The sequence below is a fragment of the Hermetia illucens genome, chromosome 1, assembly GCF_905115235.1.
Source record: "Hermetia illucens chromosome 1, iHerIll2.2.curated.20191125, whole genome shotgun sequence".
Classification (NCBI taxonomy): domain Eukaryota; kingdom Metazoa; phylum Arthropoda; class Insecta; order Diptera; family Stratiomyidae; genus Hermetia; species Hermetia illucens.
Window position 1 is genome coordinate 85,412,957 of NC_051849.1, and position 24,993 is coordinate 85,437,949.

Here is a 24,993-nt window from a genome sequence, read left to right on the forward strand (position 1 = left end):
TCGTTTGCTTTAGATATCGGCAAAGCTGCGCTGGGGAAAAGCTTCCGCGGAACCAAATATGTATCATATGGAAATATGCACATATAAAAACTGTATTAGTTGCATCTTGTGTGACTGCTGCAATTACCAACGCTTCAAAGCTCTAAGAAAATTTACTTCGTGGATCATACGAGCAATACTCAGCTCTTTGAATTTTGAAACTCCTTATACTCCGCTCTCAGTTGAATTTTCTTTGCTTTTCTTGTCTTCTGCACTGCTCGCATATCCAAATCAATTCGGTAATTCTTCTCAAACCAGATAACTCAAATAATGCAACGCGCCATCGAAGTTAGCTCCAAGTGCTTATACCGCACACTCCTCAAGTACAGAAAAGACATTAGGAATAGACAGCACTGCAGGCACACCTTTGTGAGGTGAGGTGAGCGCAAGCAAGAAAAGCACAAGAAAAAGAGTGTACAAAGTGGTGAACCGCTTGCAGACCCAGTAGAGACCAAGTTTCTTAACATTTTTCCATCCAGTTATAAGCTAGTCGTCTTCGAATTCACGGGTAATATAGACGTGTGTGTCGCCGTCACATAGTGTATCGAAGAGAAACTAATATAAAGATTGCACTATTTTCAAAATCACTCATTCCATTTCATTGGTTCTTCATCGACTTCGTCTGGGTATGATAATTCGGTAAAAACTCAACGGGTATTCGGTGTTATGGCGAAATATGTTGGGCCATCCAAAATTCGGTGCTGCGAGTACAAAAATTTCCGCAACATCTCAAAAAGCGGTTTAGTCCTCGGATCGTGTTAAGTAACTTTTAATGAATGTTGGCGGTAATTGACGTTTTCACTTGAAAGAACTAGAATCGTTTCGATTTCGCTTCCAGTCCATTTATTCTGTGTAGAAACTCAGAAACAGATCAGTGCAACATGTAAAAATTGTGTAAGAGGCACATCGGACTGTAAAACGTAACCTTGCCGTAGTCCACAAATAAACGATTGCAATTCAATGTAATGTGTGACGTCCAATTGTGAGTGAGCTAGTTTATGCACAAACGAAAAATATAACTCTTTTTAGCAACATGCTAGGCAGTAGCAATGTCTATGCACGCGAGAAAAAGTGAAACAATGAAAACTACAGTCAAGACAGAAATGGTTTCTTTCCGAGTTTGACTAAGAAATCCGCCAAGCGCTTGAATAGATGTTTTTTTCAGTTTTGCATTAAAAATTGCACTCGTTACTGCAGAAAACTGTGTTGAATCGGATGAGAAAAAAATCTAAGTTAATTTTTAACTATGTTGAGATGTAGTTTCGTAGTAAAGTCATGGAAAAGTGATTGGATAAAAAGAAGAAATCAATGTGAGTGAGGTCGAATTCGCGTAAAATCGGAATGAGTTTTTTCACCACAATCTTGCAGATGCATCGGTTTTCGGTATCTGCCATCTCCGGCAACGTAAAATATTTTTCGAAAATGCAATTCTTGTGCTCGTTTTTCTCAACGTTTTGGTTTTTACATTGTTACTTTTGAAATAAATATAATTATTGTCGATGCTGATGCTGATGCTGTTGCTGAAACTGCACACGATTGCTGCTATGATTTATTGTTGAAAGTGTATTGGTGCTAATTTATGATATGATGCTGGTTACTGGTATCGGTTTTTGGTTGTTTCGCAAAAATTTAACAATTTAGACTTAGGAAAGGACTGCTATCTACTTTTTTATGGTATCCCCAAGTATTATATTACTCTAGAAACATTGGTTAACAGGTGGGCTCGAAAATTGAGGTTGAAATTGTTAAAATATGACATGATTTAGAGTATTTGATTTGAGAATCACAATGGAAATTGCCAGAAGTTGGTTAATTGGGACTGCGATGCCGTACGTTCCTCTGTGGAATGTTGTTCCGTTCCTTTAGATCTTGGTAAAACCTGAACCTTTGTTCTTAAATGTAAATTTATGCGAGCAGGAAGTATATGATAATTGCAGGCCGAATGTTCCATTTTCCAGTTTCATGATAGTGCATTTTTTGCTCCGGTTATTTCGCCATCTCCTGATGATATCATTTTCATAGGGGAGCTTTGTTATTTTTTTTATATTATATAATTTTCGATCAGAGATTATAGCTAAACAGAACGTGGCCCCTGAAACAGCAATTAACGATAATGGGGATTTCAATTTGACACTCCTGTCTAAACAATAGACATGAACATGGGATTCTCACCTGACAATAAGCACAGCAGATCATTGTAGCCAGTCTAGAGAGGATGAAATCTCTGAAGGTTGGTTGCATAATTTTTGTTTGGATCTCAACTTAAAACAATCCAACCGCGGATATTGGGAGAATACTTGCCGATCCGCTTCTACAAGCAAGTCAAGGTCGAAATCCGATTCAGTATGCGATCTTATTATTGCTTATAAAAGGAAACTAAAAAATAAAGGTAGCGATAATTTCGAGCGTTATTGGATACTTTGCTCAGCTGATCAACTAAATTTCCTGCTTATTTTTTGTCCCCGGAAGGGTAATATCATTCTTTGTGAATAACAAACTGTTTATGGGTGTTCAACGTCATATTTGTACATTTAGTATTTGGTGCGCGGTTGATGATTTTCTGACCTGAATGCTATTTGGGTTCAACGTCAATTTATTCTGCGAACTTCTTTTTTTTTTTCTCTAAAACTCAGAAGGTCATTTTGCAAACCTCAAACCATGTCTTTAACTCACTTACAATTTCTTCAACTCAAGCGAGAGTAATTGTTTTCATTTGCTGCCCCAACTTCCTCCTCTGAATTATCATTATCTTGATTCACGGAAAAAAAATAATCTTTATTCTTGACCATGCCTTACAATCGTTCCAGTGCAAATGTCATCCCAATCTTCATGTACATTTTTGTTTCTAGTATTGTAAATGCAACAAACTAAACAAGCAATGGCGACAATTGAGGGAGAGAGTTTTGTTGCCGTCTTGTCTTGTCGTGGTCTTCTGCTGCCATTTGCCTTTTGCTTTTTTCTTGTCACATCGGGTACATGCCGTATATTTTGTATCTAAGAAATAAAAGTAAACCAGAACCGTATGCTAATTATATGGTGTGCGAAACGCTTCATATAGACACCTGCATATGAACATATATACATAGCTATTTATCTGGTTGCTAAAGTTTAAATATGTATAAGTAATTATTTGAACATCTGAACGCAGAAACCAAAAGAAAAGACATCTCTCTTCTTTATCTTTTGTACCGTGTTGTAGATTTTATTATATAGCCACTTTAGCTTGGTCTATTAGTGGTTTCAGTAAATCTTACACACCAGACGTATCTTCTTTTTGCCAGTATTTTTTTCTATATTTTCCTCTCTGCAATCAAGTTTCTAAATTTTTTCTCTTAAAGGTTTCTTGTAAGTTTTTGTGTGCGCGTTTAACAGAGCATTTTTTCTTGAACTAAGTAGAATTTTATTGCTGAAATTTTTTCAGGTTTCAATACACCGTTATAATGAAGAAAAAAATTGTATACATTAGGATAGCAGTTGAGACACAATCCAAGCGAAATGTACTGCTTGCCGGATTTTATCTGATATATAAAGTTATAACCCTGAAGTTTACTGTCAAACAGGAGAACGCACGATACACATCAAAGAATTAATCATGGCAATTTTTCATTCATTGAAAAAATAAAGCTGAGTTGTGAGATTGGTTTTTGGATAAATGGCAACAACCTTTTTATAGTAACACATCCATTCGAATAGGGTTAGATCACTCCATATGACGAATACACTACTCCATGAATTTGTGAATGATGCATTTGCCCTGTTCAATGCTATTCTTTCGAGTTTCATACGTGCAGCTTCCGATGATTCTTGTCAGGAAATGAATAGTGTAACCTTACGGTCTTTCTAGCGTTTAAATTATTTCAGGTTGATAACCTTTGTTCCTCGGCTTTCATAGTTCGATCAAATTGTGCAACTTGACCAGTCTATAGGGGTATTCGTCTAAATTTATACCGACTGTCTAATACCGATAAGTTGATGAATAACTTTTAGGAGTTGTCTTTATTCTTTAGTCTTTTTTGTTCGAGATAGCGAAAACTCTGTCTTTAACTAAAACGTTTTAGAGGAGCAAGTAGTTTGTTATTGACGACAGTATTTTGCTTTGTCTAACTCAAATGAATCTAGAATTGTATGCGTGTATAATGTCCTTAATGTGTCCGGATAGCTGAGTGGTTAGAGCACAAGGCTGTCGTACGGAAGGTCGCCATTCAAATCTCGCTGACGGCAGTGGGATTTATATCGTGATTTGACGGCGGATACCATTCGACTCAGCTGTGAATGAGTACCTGAGTCAAATCAGGGTAATAATCTCGGGTGAGCGCAATGCTGACCACATTGCCTCCTATAGTGTACTGTAGTATACCGTTACGGTCTTGAATGAAGTGCTCTAACACACTTTAAGGGCCTGATCCAATATGGATTGTTGCGCCAACGATTATTATTATTATAATGTCCTAAACATATTGAAACATTTCACGATAGTCAACGTTGTTAACTGAACATCGAAGTCGATAGGAAAAGTGGCCACAGTGGTAATACATTGCACGCTTATATGAAAGCCTGCCAAAGATCAAGACGAGCCCACTCTGCTTCTGAATGGAACAACAGGTGAAGAAGAAGAGGAAGAAACTAGAGATGACCTGTCCTTTAAACACACCTAAACTTGCTAATTTCTTTAAATATTTCCTTTTAACAGACTACAAGAATGTCTTAAGAACTTCTAATTCACGAAAACTATTAATAAAACAATAAAAAGAAATATTTCCATTTTTAATCCAATATGTATGTACGTAGTTTCCTCCGTGTTCTACAGGGTGCGGCAACATAACTTCCTTTTTTCAAAACTCAATAAAAACTATTGTATTTTTTATAATGTAGGTACATGTCTAAAGTTTTTATTTAAATTGTTTTGAAGATCAAATCTGTTAGGTGACGTCCCCCATTCTCCATACATTGCGTAAACCGATTTCTGGCGTTTGTCATGACTCTTGTTAGCATAGCATTAGCATGTTGGTGTTCAAATCTTGTAGGGTTCTTGGATGGTTCACATAAACACGGGATTTCAAAAAACCCCATAGAAAAAAATCACAAGGGGACAGATCGGAAGAACGTGCCGGCCATTCCAAATTGCCTCTAATTGAGATAAGGCGCTCTGGAAAGTGTTCCCTCAAAACAGCCATCGATGCTCTTGAAGTGTGTGCTGTTGCACCGTCTTGTTGGAATCAAGTGTCCCCCAAATCCAAATTTTCTAGCCGTGAGAAAAAAAAATTCTGTAGCATGTTGACATACCGGTCCGAATTCACTGTCACTGTAACCTCATTTTCCTCAAAAAACCAGGGACCAATAATTCCAGCTGAGGAAATTGCACACCACACTGTGACTTTGGGTAAATGCAAAGGCTTTTGATGCAATTCTCGAGGGTTGGTGTCAGCCCAGTAGCGCATGTTTTGTTTGTTAACCGATCCACACAAATGAAAATGGGCTTCATCGCTAAAAAACAATAGCACCCTCGGGAACGACATCAAGAAAAAGCTCACACGCGTTCATCCGAGAATTGAAGTCACGTTCTGAAAGTTCCTGCACTATCGCCATCTTATAGGGATGAAAATGAAGATCATCACGAAGAATTCTTCTCACAGAACGATCGGATAGTCCAAGAGCAGATGCGTGTTTGCGCGCAGAACGTCGTGGCGATCGCAACATTGACGCTCTCACTGCTTCAATGTCCTCAGGTGATCTAACGGGCCGAGGGACTCCAGTTCTTCCTTTTGTCGCACTTGCAGTTTGTCTGAATTTAGTGACCCATGTAACAATTGATTTGCGGTCTGGGACGGGAGCCAACGGGGCTAAATTAAAGCGGTTCCGAAATGCACGCTGTGTTGCAATAACCGAACATCCGCTTGAAAAGTAAACCTCAACGGCAAAGGCACGCTCCTCATTATTCCAACGCATGATGGCGACTGAACCGTGTCGGAACAAAACTTTACAGTATCCCCTCTTGAACGAGACCACTAGCGCTCCGCTATGACATCAACTAACTGAGTGGTGCGCATTTTAAAAAAGGAAGTTATGCTGCCGCACCCTGTATTACATACTGCCAACGATCTGATGGTTACAAGATTCTCTTTTTGGAAAGTTTAGATTACTTGGATGGGAAAAAGTCCGTAAGTCCTGCTGCTAGTGCGTCTTTCCTTTTTTTTTTCAAATGATTGTCCAAAGAGCGGAACAAGTAAAAATCTTATGGAGCAAGGTCAAGGGAGTGGAGTTGGACGAACTTTTGTTAAGCTAAATAGAATTTTTCTCTGAGTGAGTTCAGCAGAGTGAGGCCTACTGTTGTCATATTGAAATATGACGTTATTTAAATTTATCAGAGGTGGACGTTTTTCTTCAATACGCCATAAATGGGCCTCCGTACCTCCGTTGTTGCGGTCTGGTTCCGTGGAAGCTGTTTCCAGTGAATAATCACTCGAATATCTCATCAAATAAGTAACAAATCAAATAAGATCTTCCAGGGGTGAAAAACCTAATTTTCATCCCTTTTGACCAAATATTAAACAAAATCTTCCATTCTATCTATTCCGGTGTGAAACGCAATTGTTTAAACGGCCTTTCTTGTTCCTGAGGGATAACTCATGAGAAACCAGGAATCAAATTTCATAACATAACCTACGATGTACGTTGAATCTTTCTGTATGCTCCTCCTCAAATGTCACTGACAACCTCTCTTCCTTTCGATAGCAGCATCCACTCATTTGAACTTCTAGCGGGTAATCATAGTATTCCATACTGTGTTACTTGACAGCAATTATTTTATCTCGATATTCGATATTTTTACTGCTGTTGTTGTATGATCCTTTAGAAGAAAATCTGAAAATTGTAGTCATAGGTGCACCGAAGGAGATTTTGCAATTCCAACAACGAGAAATTGACAGCAGTACCCAAAACTATATTAGCGCATTTAACGCTAATACTGCTTGAAGAAGTTTCTTTCAGACTCACAACAACACAAAAATCGCTTGTTATTGATAAAATTGCAACATAATTTAAGAGAGGAGACTTCACAATTAATTTCAAGTCGGATTTTGGGAAGTATTATTTTTTTTTTTCTACACAATCGTGAATTTGCGTCCCACTACATCAGTTCTCAAACGAAATTGAAAAATATGGGAGAGAAAAGACTTATTTGATATGAAAATCTTACTCTAATTATTGTATTCATGCAAGTCTGTACCATTATCTTGAGAGGTTTATTTACTAAAAATAAACAATGGAAACAAAAAAAAATAATATATTCTCCATTATTATTGATGATTTCATTGATTTTTTTCGATACCGCATTTGAAAAAGTGGGTTAGTTTTCAAATTTTTGAGATAGATGTTATTACTGGAGCAAATTCCGAGTTATTGACTTGCAATGTGTCATCGTGCATTACCGTGTAACAAAATCCCTCGATTTTATCTTTCAGCTACAATTGCTTCATTCAATTATCACATTTCTTGGAAGCAGTTCGGTCCTATCTTGATTCCAATAAAGGTAGAGCCAGATGAAGGTCGAGTTGTGAAGTTCTCCCCCGGTCGGGGTATGTCATTGTTCACGTATTGACTGATGCTGTGCCAAGAGTGAAGGGCTGATTTATAATAGTGAATTTCGACGTTTTCCACTTAATGGACGTCAAACAAACGCACCCATTTTTTAAATCTTTCCCAGGAAATATGGATGAAGATTGATAGTTGACTAATCGCATTTCATCGCTTCAGCTTCAGCGATTTTCATAAAGCAAACTGTTTAAATTGTCTTCGTGAACTGTGCTTTACGACCTGGTCGATTCACGTTAGTGAATACTATGTATAGCCTTTTGAACTTTTCCCATAAATATTGGTTCCGATGTCTTGGTTATATTCGAACAATAGAAGGTGAAGGTAATCAGCATTTTTGCAGAAAGCTGCAAGAAGATGGAAAATGGAATAACACCTGAACTGAAAAGAAAAGAAAAATTTCGCAAGCGTCATCAACAGAGACGGTAGCTTTTAAAATGATAACATGAAACATGAAGAAATAAAATGATTTTAATGTTAGAAATTGGATTTGAAAAAGGACGTTATGTGCATCAAACCAATACGTATTACCTGAATCAAAATGATTTATTTATGTTCACTGTATGAAAAAAATTGGTAGTCGCTATTTATTCAATAAATATAGATGGTGATCAATATTTCCTAAATGGGGTGTATCGCGTCCCCACGTCTACGCACTACCAGTACCGGTTCGCCGAAATGTACTTCAGCTCTATCCAGGTCTGCCCAAGAAGCTCCATGGGTTTGAACGGCGAACCACTCTACAGTAGTAGATGGCTATGTCATGCAATGAAGTTGTCATCTTTTCTTAAACCGAGACCTATCCATTGCCACTTATAACTTCTAATCAACGCATTCACCGGTAACTGATCCGTAGGTTAGAGAGTGTTGCGGTCCAGAGCGCAAAGGTGTTCTTTAAAATGCAAGTCAGTGGTCTCATCGTAAGAGACACCCCACCAAACCATGACTAATGTTGCCTGACGACGCTTTTCGACCGGTGGAATCAGTTCAGATGCTTCTATAGACGTCTACGCCTATGGTCTATCATTTTGTTTGTTAAATTTTTCATGCAAGTTAAAAATTTGTTCAAACAAGATTTTTCTATGTAAATTATCAGCGTGCTTTACCAAAGGATGTTTACATATTCCAGTCCCGTTTTTTTTCAAGGCTGCAGTCAACAAATATCCGATATGGCGTTTGAAAGCCCCAAGCCTCGTCTTTTGTAATAATTCGACTCAGGGATCTTTGCAAGACATTCATTTTCCAGAACATGATTTTCTGTTTTCGGAGCGGATTTCGTGTAGCGTGTGGAAGATGAACAAAGTTGAATGATTAACTCGGCAAACTTCTAAATTTTATCAAAAATTCCCGATCAGACGCCTCGGTACATTTTATTTTTTCTAAAAATGATGCTTTATCGCTTTCAGATCTCCATTGCACTTTTATGCTTAATGTGTCACTGTAAGAACGTATTTTTAAATTTGCACGTTCACTTCCATTGCTTGTACCTAAGTTTGCACCGTTGTTGTTATTTTCGGAACGCAGTGTTCCAACATAGCGATAGGAGGATCACCGTGTTGTTTGGTGCATGCTCTAGCCGTTCTTTTGTTTCTGAACGAGTCATGGTTAGCGTTATTGTAGCCGTTTCTTTTGCTATGCATCTGTTAAACTTGAAGTTCAAGTTCGATCAAACAACTTCAGGAATTACTGATTGTCAAGGCTGCATTTCCGGTGAGGGAAGGGGGGAAGGGTTGAAGGATCATTTCCAGTAGGAGGGAGAGGGGCTGTACTTCAGATTTTCATTTGTTTTTATTTGTCCTATTTTTAATTTTTATTTTCTCATTTTTATTTTTTTATTTTTATTTTTTTATTTTTATTTTCTTATTTTTATTTTCCGAGTAATCACAATCTCGGCAGATGCCGGATTTTACCTAACACTAGCGCTAAGTGCCAAGCATTTAGGCTCGGACGATCCTACCTACTTAAAAACTAAAGGGGCACTGGTGGTGGTGGCCGGTGGTAGGTCAGTGGGAGAATCCTTCGAGTACTCCCCGCAACATCGAGCACGTATGCAGAATGGTGTACTTCTGCATGGTTTGAACCAGGCTGTGCGAAAGTCCCAGGACATCAAGGGAAGCCGTGAGGGATTTAGGTACAATACCTGTAGCTGACAATATTATGGGAACTACAACCACCCGCTCGAGACGCCAAATTTCTTTGATTTTCCGAGCCATAGTTCACCTTCTTCACGTATTTCCGTTCAATGTTGCTATTATGGGGGATAGCAACATCAATAATATACGCGGAGCGACCCGTCTTGTCAACTGACAGTACGTCAGGCTTGTTGTGTGCGGTATGGCGATCAGTCAGAACTTGCCGGTCCCAATACATGCTGTAAGCAGAACTATCAAGTACTGCTTGCGCCTCATATCGGTAAACCGGACATGTTTTGATGGATAACCTTACATACAGCATTAGGCCTGGTGATGTATTTTATTTTTCTATTTTTATTTTTATAATTCGTCCAAGTTATTCTTATTTATATTTTCTTTATTCCTTTTACTTTTTTTAACATTTTTTTAGGGATTTCTTTGTATTGGTTTCCTCTGTCTTCATCTGAATTATTATATTGAAATGAAGTTGACCTCCTTTTCTTTGATTTAAGAGCTTCCTCTTCCCCTTCTTTTTAATCCGCAACTCTCTTACTAACAAAGTGGTATTCTTCAATATAAAAGCCAGAGGATGCCAAGGCAGGAAGTTCATTTCGAAGGCCCCGCTTTATTGTACATCTGAGACAGGATGAACATTGATCCAGAATGTGATCCGTCGTGGATCCTCCCTTTCGATTAAGGCACTCGGGCCCGGAGTTTTACGGCTCCACGCGACCGATTGAGCCGTTATTTTTTAATTTGCAATTTAGCTCGCGTCATGCTATTTCGATAGGTCAGGCGTGTCCCCCCTTTTACTTATCCCCCCCAGACCATCGCATTCCCATTTTGTCATTACAAGGTATTGGACTTTCTGTTACTGCATCCAGATAAGAAAATTTCATTCAATTTATTGTATTTTCTTTGGTGTATCTAGATAAGCAAACGCCATACAAGTCTACCTTTATATATTTGGGCAAATGAATCTTCGTAATGCGTTATTCACTCTGTTTCATGGACATTGGATTTATACAACTTGATGGCGAACAATAGCAATTTGATTAATTTTTTCGACATTTCCGTATAAAATAAACATCGTTTTTCATCTCAAAGAAGATTCACATGATTCGATGACAGTGACGTTTCGCTTGGGATGGAACTGGACACTATTATATGTTTCTTTGTCTAACTCGCATATTGCATATTTCTTCAAATAACGATATGAATGTCAGCTTCAATTCCGAACTTATCATCAACTCAAAACCCAGCCTGTATACATATAATCGGCCTATTATTATTTCTAATATGATAAAGCGAGCGTTCAATTAATTTGTTCAAAAAGGGTAAATCATTTGCATAAAAATATTTTTTTTCAATACATGCAAATTTAATGGATTTGATGCTATAATTTTGCTTATTCGAGGTGAACACGTTGCACGCGATAATGCCAGTAGCTAAATCGCTTTCATGACAAATCTGCATATGTATAAATGAATATGATATCTACTTCCGATAAAAACATGCTGGTGGAAGTGGTACATACCATATATGTACATGCGTACTTTAGTAAAATATTTATCTCTCAACAATGAGAGTAATTGATAAATGCAAGGTTTGTTTTCAACCAGCACCAAGTGAAGCTTATGATAACTACAAGGCTTTTCACGAAATTTCGATAAAAACAAGTTAATTTAATGACACCAAAGTATATTCTGGAGTGCTGAAGATCTTATAAGTTAGAACTTCTATATTACTCCAAACAATTATGTCGGCTTCATCGAAGTCTCCTGGTATAATCTGAAAGAATTCATTGTTCCTTATATGACCAGTAGGTACTATGAAACTTCCCCATATGAGCGGGGTTTTGCCCCAACCAAAAAAAAACAAGTCGGGAAACCGGAAGCTGGACGCTTCAGGTACGAAAGGTTTTGTGTATTTCTTAGTACGTAACACGTAATATTTGCATATGTCCACTTTCGGGTGATATTGACATTGATAGTCTTCAATTTTCAAAGAAGCAACAACTTCAACGTGTTATAAATTTGCTAGTAATAGTGCGATTTCCATCAAATTTGGTAAGATTATGCTCTACGTTATGGCCTATATCACTGCAGAATTTCGTGCCGCTAGGATGAATTTTATGGGGGTTTCCAGCCAATTACAAAAAATTATAGTAATATACTATTATTAACTTTATTTGAACAGATATCGGTTTGAAAGATATTTCGGAGCCAAGGCACCATATAGTGGCAGCCTCCTGATTTTTTTCAGATTTTTCGGGTGGGTAGTTTCTGAGAATGGCCCCATTAAAGAAATAATCGCTTTCAACCCTCCGCACTCCCCACGTTTCCAAGAAATGTCAAAACTAAGACCGGCTTCGAAAAGTACTAATCGAGACCTTTAATTTGGTACCCCACATGACTATATTTGATGAAAAAAAAATTTACACCCCCCTTTTGCATGTATGGGGACCCCCCCTTAAATTCAACGTAAAAGGATGTAACTCACTGTATGTGTGAGCGTTCACAGTTCCCACCTTTCTACCAAATTTAGTGTCAATCGCTATAACCGTCTCCGAGAAAAATGCGTGTGACGGACAGACAGACAGACGGTAAACCGATTTTAAACACAAAACCTTAAAAATTGGATCAAACTGATAAAAATGAATTTTACCAGTTTCATCTGCATACACCGTTTCCAGGTGTTAATAAAAGCCACTTTATAAGCGGCCCATCTTAAAAACGTGACAGTTAATCAAGCTGGCGGTAAAATGAAAAATTAAAATAAATTACGCCAGCAACTGAAGAGCAAAAAATAGTCAATTTCAATCATTTGAATGGGTTTCCATTGGTTTGCCAATGGAAAGATATTTCATGCACATTTTTTACTTATCTCCATTAAGGAAGTGGGTTGCGAATTTTGTACTGCCAATTTGTTATACAATATAGTATCTCTAGGATTACAAGAATCTTTTTTGCAATTTTGAGCAGCTGAAACGACGCTAATATTAACGACTTTATGCAACAGTTACTGTGTCCAGTGTCAGCTATAAGCCTTGGTTGAAATGTTAAAATTTTGTGTTGGTATGAAATTTTGCACTAACAACGTTTACAGTGATTGCATTGAGAATGTAATACGTTTGGGACAGGTTTTATTATCGGTCTAAATGTCTTCTACGTTGTTTTAACCCGTTCGTGAAAATATGATTGAATGCCTTGTGGGCTAGGCTGAACTGAGAAGTATTTGTTAACTGGCAGGGGTTTGTTTACTTTTTCTAGAATGTGTCCCTTTATAAGTTTTATTATTCCGATATAAGGCTGCAGGCGGTCATAAACTTTCAGCTTTATAATGCACCTTGAGTGAGTCACAATAACTTTAACTTTGACCCTTTTAGAATTCACTTTCGTAGGCTACCACGAAAAGGTTAAATGCAGACAATGCATATTTATATCTGTACATTCATACTTCACTAGAGATGAACATCTTTAACAGCAAAACGCCTGACTCTGCTGGCGGTAGGTATGACAGCATAAAGATATTTTAAATGCAGCGAGTCTACCGCAAGACCTTGCTTTTTCGTAAATTCCATGAAGCAATGAATGGAGGACGACTATACTTGCACGATGGCGTTCTACAATCATGATTCTGTAATGAAACTTTCGAATTATGCAGCACAGATTACCTAATGCAGGGAAGAATAGTCATCGTTCGATATTTACCCACTTACGCTTTTGAAGTGAAACTAGGAAATGTGTGTGAATGGATTTATGGAGTATGTTAGGATTCAAATCTACGCTTATAATTCGACTGAATACAGATTTTCTTATGATTATTTGGAAGTTTTTTGTCGTTTACCATTCTAGCAGGGAACATTGACTGGGCAGAGTCTGGCTCGCGGCCGGTTTCATTAGCCTAGGGTTGGGACTTTTAGGGGCTTCTATATGAACCAAATAATATATATAACTTTTATTTTTCGTCAAAAAAACGCGGATTTGTTTTGAAATCGAACTTGATTGATCCTTATTTTCGCTGTATCTGACGAAAATGACTATTGCCTTAGATTTTATTACATTTTTACAGGATTATAGTATCCAATATGTCGGAGTGTACTCCGAGAAAAAAGCGGGCTGGCAGACCCAGCCAGTCTGCCAGTCCTCTTTCTTCTTCAGTCGGCCAGGTTTCAGCCGCAACTGGTGACAATTTCACACCAATTGGCTTGATAATGTTCTTGCTATTTAGTAATGATGCCTTCTTTAGTTCTGAGTGTTAGCCTACTATAAAAGACAATGAACGATGTCTCGTAATAATGGAGTCGAAGATGTTGCGTTGGATATTGAGTGTTGCATCGATCGTAGTAAACTTGCGAGAGAGGGGACTTCAATGGTATAGTTACGCATTCATACCAAAGGGAATTCCCTTGTCACGATTGGTCTGATCATCGAAGTCGATGGTAGGCGACTAAAAAGCCGGCCACAACAACGGTGGCTTGATAGGCTGCATGGTGATTTGAAATCCTCGCGATTCTACTCAGATCAGGCTGTTGAGAGAATAAAATGCCGCATCTGATCACAACCAGCCGACCACACTTCTGAACTAGAAAAGTTAAAGAAAAAAAGAATGTTGCCCGATTGTTGGAACAGATTCGAATGGCGCTACCCCGTCATTTGTACCGTAAAAATTCTTCTACTGTTAATAAAATGCCCGAATTATGGTTTTCATTTTTCCGAATGGTTGAAAGGCAAGTTCCATAATTGGGTTTTCCGAGAACAAAAACTGATGTATCGGTGACGATTATTAATTCTATAATCCCCAAATACGCGTGGCTATATGTGACCATTCTTCTCTTTTGGTAATTATAAAAGAGCAGGTCTCCAAAGCCACGAAAGTATTTTCAGATACATCCATGGGAGTATAATTGGTCACCTTTCTGTGCGCTAATAGTATCAAGTTTATAACTTGTATCACAGAGACGATCTTCAACTTCTAATTAATTTTTTTTTACGTGAAGCTATCAAACAAGGACATAAATTAACATATGAATAAATGCGATATCTTGCAAGCATCTGATTAAATCTGACAAGTTGATTGTATAGGATTCTTTTTACTCCATTTTCATATTTTCTTGAATCACTGAAAATTCCATTTTTCCATGAAGTTTCGAAATGACATTGTCAAATATTTAATTAGTTATTGCTAGATTTAGGCAATAAATTAAATTTTATTCTCGAATGATATGCTAAATTTGAGTTATTTCATGGACAATTTGATCTTATTGGTTTTCGATTATAAGTGCCGAAAGAGCACACTCCAAAGCATGAAGAATTTTCTGAAATCGGTTTTGCAATTTCTGCCTCTTTCTTAAAAATAAAACACGATCTAATTGTTATCATTCCTATGAGATATGACCAATGGGGTAGCAAGTATCCATCTAAAATACATATAGCATTTCCTGAAGATTGTCTACTTTGTTCAGATTTCTGTTATTAGAAAACTATTTAAATCTATAAAGCAATTTCTCTGATAAAAATTACACTTATTACAAATCTCTTAGGATCTATTATCATCTGAAAAAATCGATTTTAGTTTTTTGAAATGATATACTATCGGCCACATCCAAAAAAACGGCATATTCACTTAAAAGAAATAAGAAATGGTTACATTTGTTCATATGTTTTCCAAAATAGTTGCCATACCTATCGATGCAGTTGGTGAGGTGCGGATTAATTTTTGATGCCTGCTTCGACAAAATCTTTTGCCAGCTCATGTACACCTTCCGAGAAATGAAGAGATGGAGAGAGTATGTGGGGAGTGGTTTAAAATGTCCTGCACGAACGAATCCGAGAATTTCTTCGTGAAGTTTGGCATTATCGTATGACACAAAAAGACCAAAAGACCAAAATTGTGGTTTTGAATTTTTTAGCGGAGGGTAAAAAAGTTGACGCGTCTGTGGAAACTGTCTTTTGGTTTCAAACCTGTAGTGGGCAAGTTTCATCCCCAGTAACAACTGAGTTGAGAAAATCGTCACCTTCGAGTTTATAGTGCTCCAAAAACTCTTTTTAACTGATGTCGTTCTGACAGTTGTGTTGAAATCCATCTCGCAGACAGACGCGACCGTCATGAATCGCATTCTCGATTTTTTACTATAAATTCGACAGTTATCATTCGGTGTCTTCCATTACTCAGATCGTCATGCTCCCAAAACTGATTTCATACTTGGCGTTGTCAACATACCAACTTTGAATAGGTGTTGTTTTGAATGGGAGCAGCCAGGCTATATGGAAATGATGACAATATCCCGGAAAACTTTTCCGTTCCTGAACAGCTAAATGATCAAATTTATTTCCGCCGGTTCGATGGCTTGCCATGAAGGCTGCTTGGCTAGTGGTTTTGAATCCCTTTTGAATCTGATGATAGTGGCGGAGGTTCGGACAATGTGTTTATCTCTGTTTCCCTAATTTTTTAACTTAAATGAATTTATTGATTTGTTGAAACAATTTTCTCTTATAATCTTATTTCTAATGTGTCGTGGATTAGTTTTTTTTGCTGCATTTTGCTCATTTTCATTTGTGTTGTATTTATTAAGGACTCCTTTCTGGCTATCTCGACTCTACTCCCTGATTGGTTGATGAAAATTAGCGTATTCTAGGCAGGTGCAGTATTGCAGCCTTGAAATTAGAACCTTGTTGTTTGGTGTAGTCTCTACAGCACTCTCTATGAAAGATCCTCACTGCAAAAGAGAAGGATAATCGCATTGGTCTTTGCTTTGAAGAATACAAGACGCTTAATGAATCTGCGTGTCTGATATATTTAGTATGTTGTTTATGTTGAGGAGTTCTAACATAAAGTTATCGAAAAGTTCCTGGATTTAATAGACCAGTACCTTACTCCAAACTACAATTTTTCTTTTACAGTGTATATATATATTTCGGGAGCAACTTACCCCCTTACCCAACTTACCCCTTATCCTCTTCATCAGTACAAAGCTTTGTGTAATTATGTTTACTTCTAGAATTTTAAATTATATAAAACGTCTAATGATTGCTGGTTACTGCTTAATAATTTTGTAAAGTATGTGTGCAAAATCGAGGCGTCAGTTGCAGCTATTTTTAACATATTTTATGTCGGATCTGGTGAACATTACTTCCTCTCGCTTCTTACAGAGTCACTGTATAAAATTCCCCTAAGTTATATGATTCAAAATCAGGATAAAGTGTTTCTATCACCTTCTAAATTTATGGTCATCTTGAATGAGAGAATGGCCCTTTCAATTTTTGACTAAATAAGTGAAAGATCACCTGCAAAGTGTTTTGCGATGCAGCATACAGAATTCAAATTTGTCTTATTATTAAAACCCCCTTGCTCATTGTAGGGATAAGTTCCCTTTTGCCAAGTCTCACGCTAAACTGTGTGGATTTTGTCCTTACATTGGAATTACAGCACAGTACTCTCGAACTGACTGTTAGTGCCCTTAGCTTCCTATTTCCTATAACAGGCTACACATTTACGTACTAAGCTAGGTCTTACACGTTTGTTTGGATGTAATTGACAATTTGATTTGATCCAAAGACGGAAGCGTTTTTAGTAACCTTGAAGTATCTCTCAACTTTCTCAGCTATTCTCTCGCCTTACGCGAAACAAAATAGTTCCTACGTTGAATGTTGGCTCATGAATGTGCATTAATTCTCTACAAAAGCTCAAACTGTATTTAGTACAGCTTTTACTACTAATATTCGGTTTGATATTCACTTTGATTCTGTAAGTATTTGGTAAACACAGCAGAAACGCATTGATTAATTCTATCCGAATGCTAGATAAATAACAACGGTATTTTCATTGTTCGTCTTCAATCACCAAACCCATGCCGTTCTTGAATGTCACAAATAAGTATTTGTAGTTTTTATGGATGGTCCTAAATTGGGGGTTTAATTTTTTCCCATTTGCTGATATGAATTACAAACAGCAAATTGCATTCGTTTATAGACGACTAAAATATATCTTAAGCAACGAACCACAGAAGTACAAGAAACGAAAAATGAGGCTCTCCAAAGTGTTTTAAAAATGTCAATAAAGACAATCTTTTAATTTTTTTTTTATTTTCTTAGATAAAAATCTACAAAATGAAATGAATTGGGACAGATACGCATACATAATGTTGAAACAACTGGTGAATTACAATTTTAGAGTAGAGAAATAAACATCAAAGAACGGCTTTTCCACCATTCAATTCAAATTATGTTTACAACGATAATTTCCTGAAATATATAAAACTTGATAAACACTACTTGCTCCTTCCTAACTGCGGTTTGCCTAGAAAACAATACTTCTCATGGCGCTAATGTATTTAATATGTTTACCTCTAATGTAGATTATTATTGTTGATCGATGAAGACATATTGAACAATTAGACGCACTTATCTATCTGTTATCAAGAATATAAACTGTCACATAACATGTAGATAGTTATCAATCTAATTTAGTAGATAGCACAATATTGATTTCATTGCTGAGAATGTCGCGTGTTAGTTTAATACCGCATGCTATTCTATTTTATTGAACGATATCATTACTATCAGTGCCAGCATTTTTAGATATAACTTAAATTTAATCCTTATAATCTTTTATGTTTTCTCTAATTATTGGGTATTATTCTACCACTGATGGCTTCCAATGTTTGAAAAATGCAAATCCATTCTAAATATTCCAGTAGTAAAAGGCCCGTTTTCTCGAAACCTCTCTATTTCAAAATATGCAGTCGCGTGAAGATATTTTATTGAAAAAAATATCACACGTTGGTTGTAAATTATTCAGTTCAATCAGAGCTCAATTTTATAATATCTAAGTTTCGCGAATTATAATAATTTTACATATGGTAGGAAGCAGGAGACAATATTAAAAAGGCCACAAGTTCGGAGATTGGAACCTGTTCGGAAAGTTTCTTATAGATTGGAAGAACCCGCTTGAAAAGCCGAAAGCCGCTTTTTGCTGTTTTTCTAGCATAATTTCGAAAGAAAGGGAAAATATAATAGTTCTTACAAGATGTGTAGTAATGGTGGAATAATCGTTGGTGGTGCAAGATAAAAATATTTTTTAATCAGATTAAATTCGGCATTTGTGCTGCAAATCTCTTCCTTGCTAAACGATAGATCGCCATTTTGGTATTTCTCTATCAAACTTTAGTTTCAGTAAGTTGCCAAACTATTTTGTTGGAGTTTATGTCTATGCTCAAAGGATAATCCATCGTTTGGATTCATTCACGTCATCCACACACAATAATTTTTGTTAAACTAAATTTGAAAATCCATGATACGAATGTTGAGAAGTTGACGTTGAAGAAAGAAAAAAAATTGCATTTAAGACCTTGACTATTTTGTGCTTAGCTTGGCTTTACTTAGCCTAAGCTTACCGTCATGCCATTCACAATTTGGAATTTTAAACGAACACAATTTTAAAAGTATTTGCACAACTATTATGGCACATGCCACATTCTTCGTCAGATTTACTAACGTTTGATTCAGTTTTTTAGTTTTGTTTTATTTTCATATTTGAACGTGAAACTTATTGATATTGAAAATGAGTGTGATTTGATCTTGCCTGCAGAAATGATGACACGAATTCGTTCATGCCTAAATTTAACAATGTGAGGTCATTGATTGGCACAGTCTGATCCTATGTAATGTTTAGTTTAATACAGTTCAGACATCCTTGACTAAGATGAATTTTTTTGAGAATTTTTTTGTCAAACTTCTAAATGACTCAGAATTCAAATGTCGGAAGTGAAGTGGCATTTGATGTATAAAAATATATTAGCGGAGTTGGTATATATTCAATTTTGATTTGATATTAAACATGTGGCTAGTAAGGAATGTATCAAACAATAAGAATATAAGGAAAGAAAGCCCATTGAGGCAACTATGTAGTTTGAACACTAGTTAAGTTCGTATTTCCTAGATTTCTACTTTTCTCCGAATCAAAAGTAAATTAAACTTAGTCATTTTTTCTTTTGTGAGACTTCCAGAGATATTTTCCGATCAGCTAAAGAAGGGGATCATCGTTAAGACTCCGAAGGACACCCGCCTTGAGTGCGATGATTGGAAGGGTATCTGCGTGGTTTCTGCTGTTGCAAAAGTAACCCTGGAACGCAGTCCCATTCCAATTATCTGACAGGATATGGTATCGTATATCTACTTCCTAATGATATTTACCATATCAGGTACGTATGCAGTCCATTCCATGCCTGCAACTATACCGTTAATGTTAGTGCTTTTGGAATGTCTGGAAACATACGGAAGATACTGTGAACACTATGCTTCGCATAATGCAGCGTTCTACCTTCCATGAAGACAGCGCTAGGTATGTGTCTCAGGTTTTTGCCTGCCTGACCGGCATGCTGTGCAAAAAAGTTTCTGCCGATTTCAACAGAAGAATATATTTTTTTTGGTTGCTTGCCTTTTACATGCTACCAAGGAGAGCGCCCCAATACTTCGTAGATATCAGCATAATGCAAGTAAATCCTATTATTATTCCAGCGCTGCTAATATTGACATTGCGAATTACGATGGGAATTTATTGTGCTATTGAGTAAAAAATGACAGCAACATGTTATGAACCCTAATTCGCCAAACTGGCTGAGAACTACGGCCTTGCCTGTGTTCTTCATAAGTATGATAATATTTGAAATATTGCAATTGCAATTGATAAATTTCTCAGGAGGCTATTGCTAGGTCCATAATAATAGCGCCAAGGGAAGTTTCTTCGTATCCTAAAAGAATTATTGTACCCCTTTGTAAGTGTAATAGTGTATCTTTTCTTTTTCTTCAGTTTTTGCCCCGTTTACAAGCGGGGTCGATTCGTCGTGATCGGTTTCGCCATTTGGTTCTATCAAATGCCTGATTTGTATGCAATCGCAAGGCTTTCAAATTCCCATCCAGCCACTGTTGTTTCCGCTGGTCTTTTGGTCGCTTACTATCGACGTCGATGTTCACACCAATCTTGGCGAGTGAACTCCCGTTAGCGCGAATTATGTGACCATACCATCGAAAATGCCTCTCTCGCAATTTTTCCACGATCTGTGCAACTCCATATCGATCGCGGGTATCCTCATTTCGATGTTGATCAAAAGGTGTCACGCTACTAGTCCAACGTAACATCTTCGTCTTCATTACCATGTACCTATTAACTATAGTATATCGATCAAGCTCTTAGGTGTTTCGGCGGGAAATCTGGTATTAAGTATTCTGATTCATATTCAAAGTTATAAGTTTTGTATGCTCACTTTCGCGCACTTTCTTTTAGCCAGGCGTTGGTATCAGAAAACGTTACATATCAAGTGCGTATATATATTTCCATTTTAAGAATAAGAAACTGATGGATTTGTTTTCTTCCATCGTTTCTATCGTTTTCTCTAGTGATGCAATTACTCTTTTTTAATTTTTATACGTCACCGATTTGAAGACATCATGCTGGTAGTTAACGTATTTTTTTAATTGAAGATTAGGGGGTGCTAAGTCCGTATCCATTTGATGTCGGACCAGACCAAATGGATAGCAACTTACTCTCACTTTTTTGGTTTACGGACCCCTCATTTTGAACTTAGCACCTAAAGTTAAAAAATCGTACGTACTGGTTCGTTTCTAAATTTGACTTTACTATCGCTTGAAATATTCTGTTTGCGATAAGCTTATCAATGTTGGAAGCACCTTTTAAATTCGCCCTCCTTGATATCTGGTAACGCCATTGTGATATTGCAGTTGTCAGTATCATCAGAATATTTCCCCATTAAGTTCTTTTCTGTCCTAGGAAACACGAAAACCTCAGAAGGAGCCGAATCTGAGAGTATGTTAGTCAATATAGTTATCTTCGTTGAAACTGACGGCGGTTTTCTAACCATGAGGATAAAAATATTTCTTCAATTGCGGACACCTATTTTTCTATAGAGAGTGTGTGCCCGATTAATTTTGAAGCCGACAAAAATATTAAAGATATAAAAAATAAAGGATTCTGCATAACTTCAGGAAGTGGGAATATTGACAGTACACAATACCAAACAAAACAACATGCAAATTTTTATAAAATCCGGTTTATTTCCAAGCAAATGCAATGATGCGTTTTCCAAAGTTATTTAAAAGCATCTTCAGCTCTTCAGTTCGCAGTTGATGAAACTACAGGTTTCGAAAACTAAATTCCAATTGACGATAACTTTTTCTCTTGATGATTCATTGCCGTAATAGGTATTTCCCAAGCACCATCTATCTGATAATATTATTTTTATGATGGAATAATTTTCTACGAAAATGTATGTTCTTAATGTTCTGGACTATGAAGAAAATTTCATACTGCCTAGAATACTGGTTGTTAGCAAATTTGGAGCTTGATCTTACTCATTGTTACATTGCTACATTGTCTCTTTTTTTCTTTGATTGCCCAATAAAATTTTCTGAGTGACGTCTCTGAATCTTTCCTATCTACTCTTGGGTTCGATTTCATTAGTATATTTAACAAGAATTCTCTAGCTTATCTTCAAATTATAAGGAGATTGATATCGGAATAGCATTGGTGGCCCAGATACCTAAAAAGAGTTGATATTAGAAACGTTTGACATTTCAAGCAGTATAAAATCCTTTTATCATTATTATTATTATTATGGATAGTTGCCTGTTGACCTTTTGTCCAATTTGCTCCAAGGATGTTCTTTGCTAATGCTGACGACTACGGTTTCGTATCCAAACAAAAGTTATAGAAAATAGTATTATACGAACAAAAGCCCTACCTACGCGCGTTCATTTAAACATACTTCGCATTACCTTAATAGCTATTTGACTGACTCCTGATAATATTCATATAGTTCAAATGCATACAAGTAGTGTGCATATTCTACGTAGCCACCAACGATCACATATTTTTTATCACCTCAGAAAGCATTTCCTCGTTGATTTTACGATATTTTTATCTTTTGTTTTCTCCAGTGCACAAGCCGTACCGCAACGCAACCATTCAGAGCATGGCGTCAAGAATTTCCAAGTTCCGTCTATAAATCTATTTAATATAACTTAAAAAGTAGGCATACCCTACTGCTCCTCTTCTTCAACACACCAATGCCATCTTTATTATGTGCCTAACATGAGCCGCAGGAAAAAAAGCCAACTAAGCACAACGTCTCGGTCTCAGTCTATTGCCATTTTTTCTAAGATATTTAGCATCGTCAAGACTATTCCATCCATCTATAGATCCATTCGCCGACCGTCTGTCCATTTATCTATTCATCCAGTCTTGGCCACTTTCTTTCTGAGTAACGATGGTTGATCAAGTGATAGTTCTAACTGTAAAACGGACAAGTTGCATTCCCAAGTGTGTTTATCGGTTCAGCAAAAAGGTTTATTATAGATACTGATTTTGCGAAAATGATTGCGTTTTCTTCTATGGACTTGACGGCATGGGACACGACTATTTGTTATTGACGTGATAACTTTTTTGTCGTTGTCGCTATAGATCGTGCACGTTACAAAGAGTATTAATATCATATCCGTGCTACTAAATGTCAGTCACCTTATTGTCGTTGTCGCCAATTGAACATATATATCTTGTTCCTTGTTTAGATATAGGTACCGATTTATTGGCTTACATTGAAGTGATGATGATACACGGTAATAGAGACAGCTTTTCAACGCATTCGATTGATGTTTCAAATGACAATAAAGTATAGAGAGGCTATTTACTAGCGGTGCACCTACACTTAAGACAGAGTTGTTCCTAATTTAATCCATTATCCGATTCTAATATTACCCGCTCTGCAAACCCTCGAATGAAATCAGTTGCAAACTTCACAAATGTCTTACTTCTCAAATGTAATGTTTTTGCCCCCTTTTAAAAGAAGGCCAAATTTTGTCCTATATTTTCATCTACCAATGTAACGCACTACAATTCCATAAATCCATTGCACACACTAAATCGACGATAAAGAGTTATTGTAGATACAGTCGTTATTCAAAAAAGATCATCTTAACAACAATGCATATGTTGATGGATCTCTTGCAAACATTGTATATGCCCGTCAACTTTGTCGTCTCGTCAAACCATTCGCCATCTGAGCAATGGTTTACCTTGGTACAGATATGCGAATATCTCCACCCCATAATTCGCAAGATGCTGCTATTTTATATGGATAAGGCAAAACACTTCATTCTTCAGCTATAATAGTTAAATACTGCACTTTTTATGAGATATGTCATCACTTAACCTCTTTCTGCACTTTTGTTTTCTTAACGCTGCCTACTCTTAGTTTTATGAACGAAGGTTGGTAACATGCAGGTTTAGTTGTCGATATGGCTGCGTTATATTGATATCGTGTAATTCGCTTATGCAAATTTGCCTTATGAATGTAACAGCAGATGGATAGATAGTAGTGATCTTGCAGTACGATGTGCCAAGAATTCCTTTTCAAGATGCTACGCTATCGAGAGAGCTGATCAAAATTGATTTGATAAACAAGAAAAGTAGATTGACTTCCGGTTGTCATTAACTGATTCCTACCTTGATACTTAGAGGATATTAATCAAACTGAAATCAGCTGCAACATTGTATGAACTAAAATATTACATATTGAAAAATTAGTTTTAGGGAAATTGAAAAATATATTTTAATATTCGTAAATTATTATGAAAATGAATGAAACTCATAAACCTGACTGTTAGATCCCAAACTATTTCCACTTTTAATACAATATATTAGATGCGCAACTAAGTTTCGCTGCTTTTTTATATAAAAGTGCAACTTTATTGTGAAAAAATAGTTACATATAAATCATTCACAGTATTACCCGTCGTTAGCTTCAACTTTTTTCCATTTTCCGGGAGAGGTCGAATACCGTTACGATAAAAGTGCTTGTCTCTTGACGCTTTCCACGAATCAAGCCATTGATAATGACTTCATATGAGCGGAACTGCAAATCAGTCAGACCATGTGCCATCGAGCAGAACAAGTACTGATCGGATGGCATCTGGGGAATATAGTGGGTAGGTTAGCACTTCCAATTTAACCGTCTCTATGTAGATTTTATCGGGTTTGGTAACATGATGCCGATCGTTGTCATGTAGTAGAATCCCCTCTTCGTGCTTCTGCTCGTATTGTAGCCGCTTTTCGCATAATGCACTCTCAGTCGCATCTATTAAGGTCAATGCCGCTCCCTAGCTCATAGTAGATAACACCGACCTGGTCTCACCAAATAACAGTGTAACCTTCGCAG

General features: G+C 36.9%; 1 protein-coding gene across 6 annotated transcripts in view; it reads left to right on the plus strand.

The window, feature by feature from the left end:
- Window positions 1–525: 525 nt before the first annotated feature.
- LOC119646485 overlaps window positions 526–24,993 on the plus strand; it is a 132,340-nt gene continuing 107,872 nt past the window's right edge. The window contains exon 1 of one of the 6 annotated variants that reach the window (XM_038046942.1): window positions 526–665. The gene's annotated coding sequence lies outside the window, so the exon portion shown is untranslated. Of the gene's footprint in view, window positions 1,350–1,370; window positions 1,497–24,993 lie in introns of those variants that run through there. The other 5 variants (XM_038046940.1, XM_038046941.1, XM_038046945.1 and 2 more) reach the window with 5 other exon arrangements.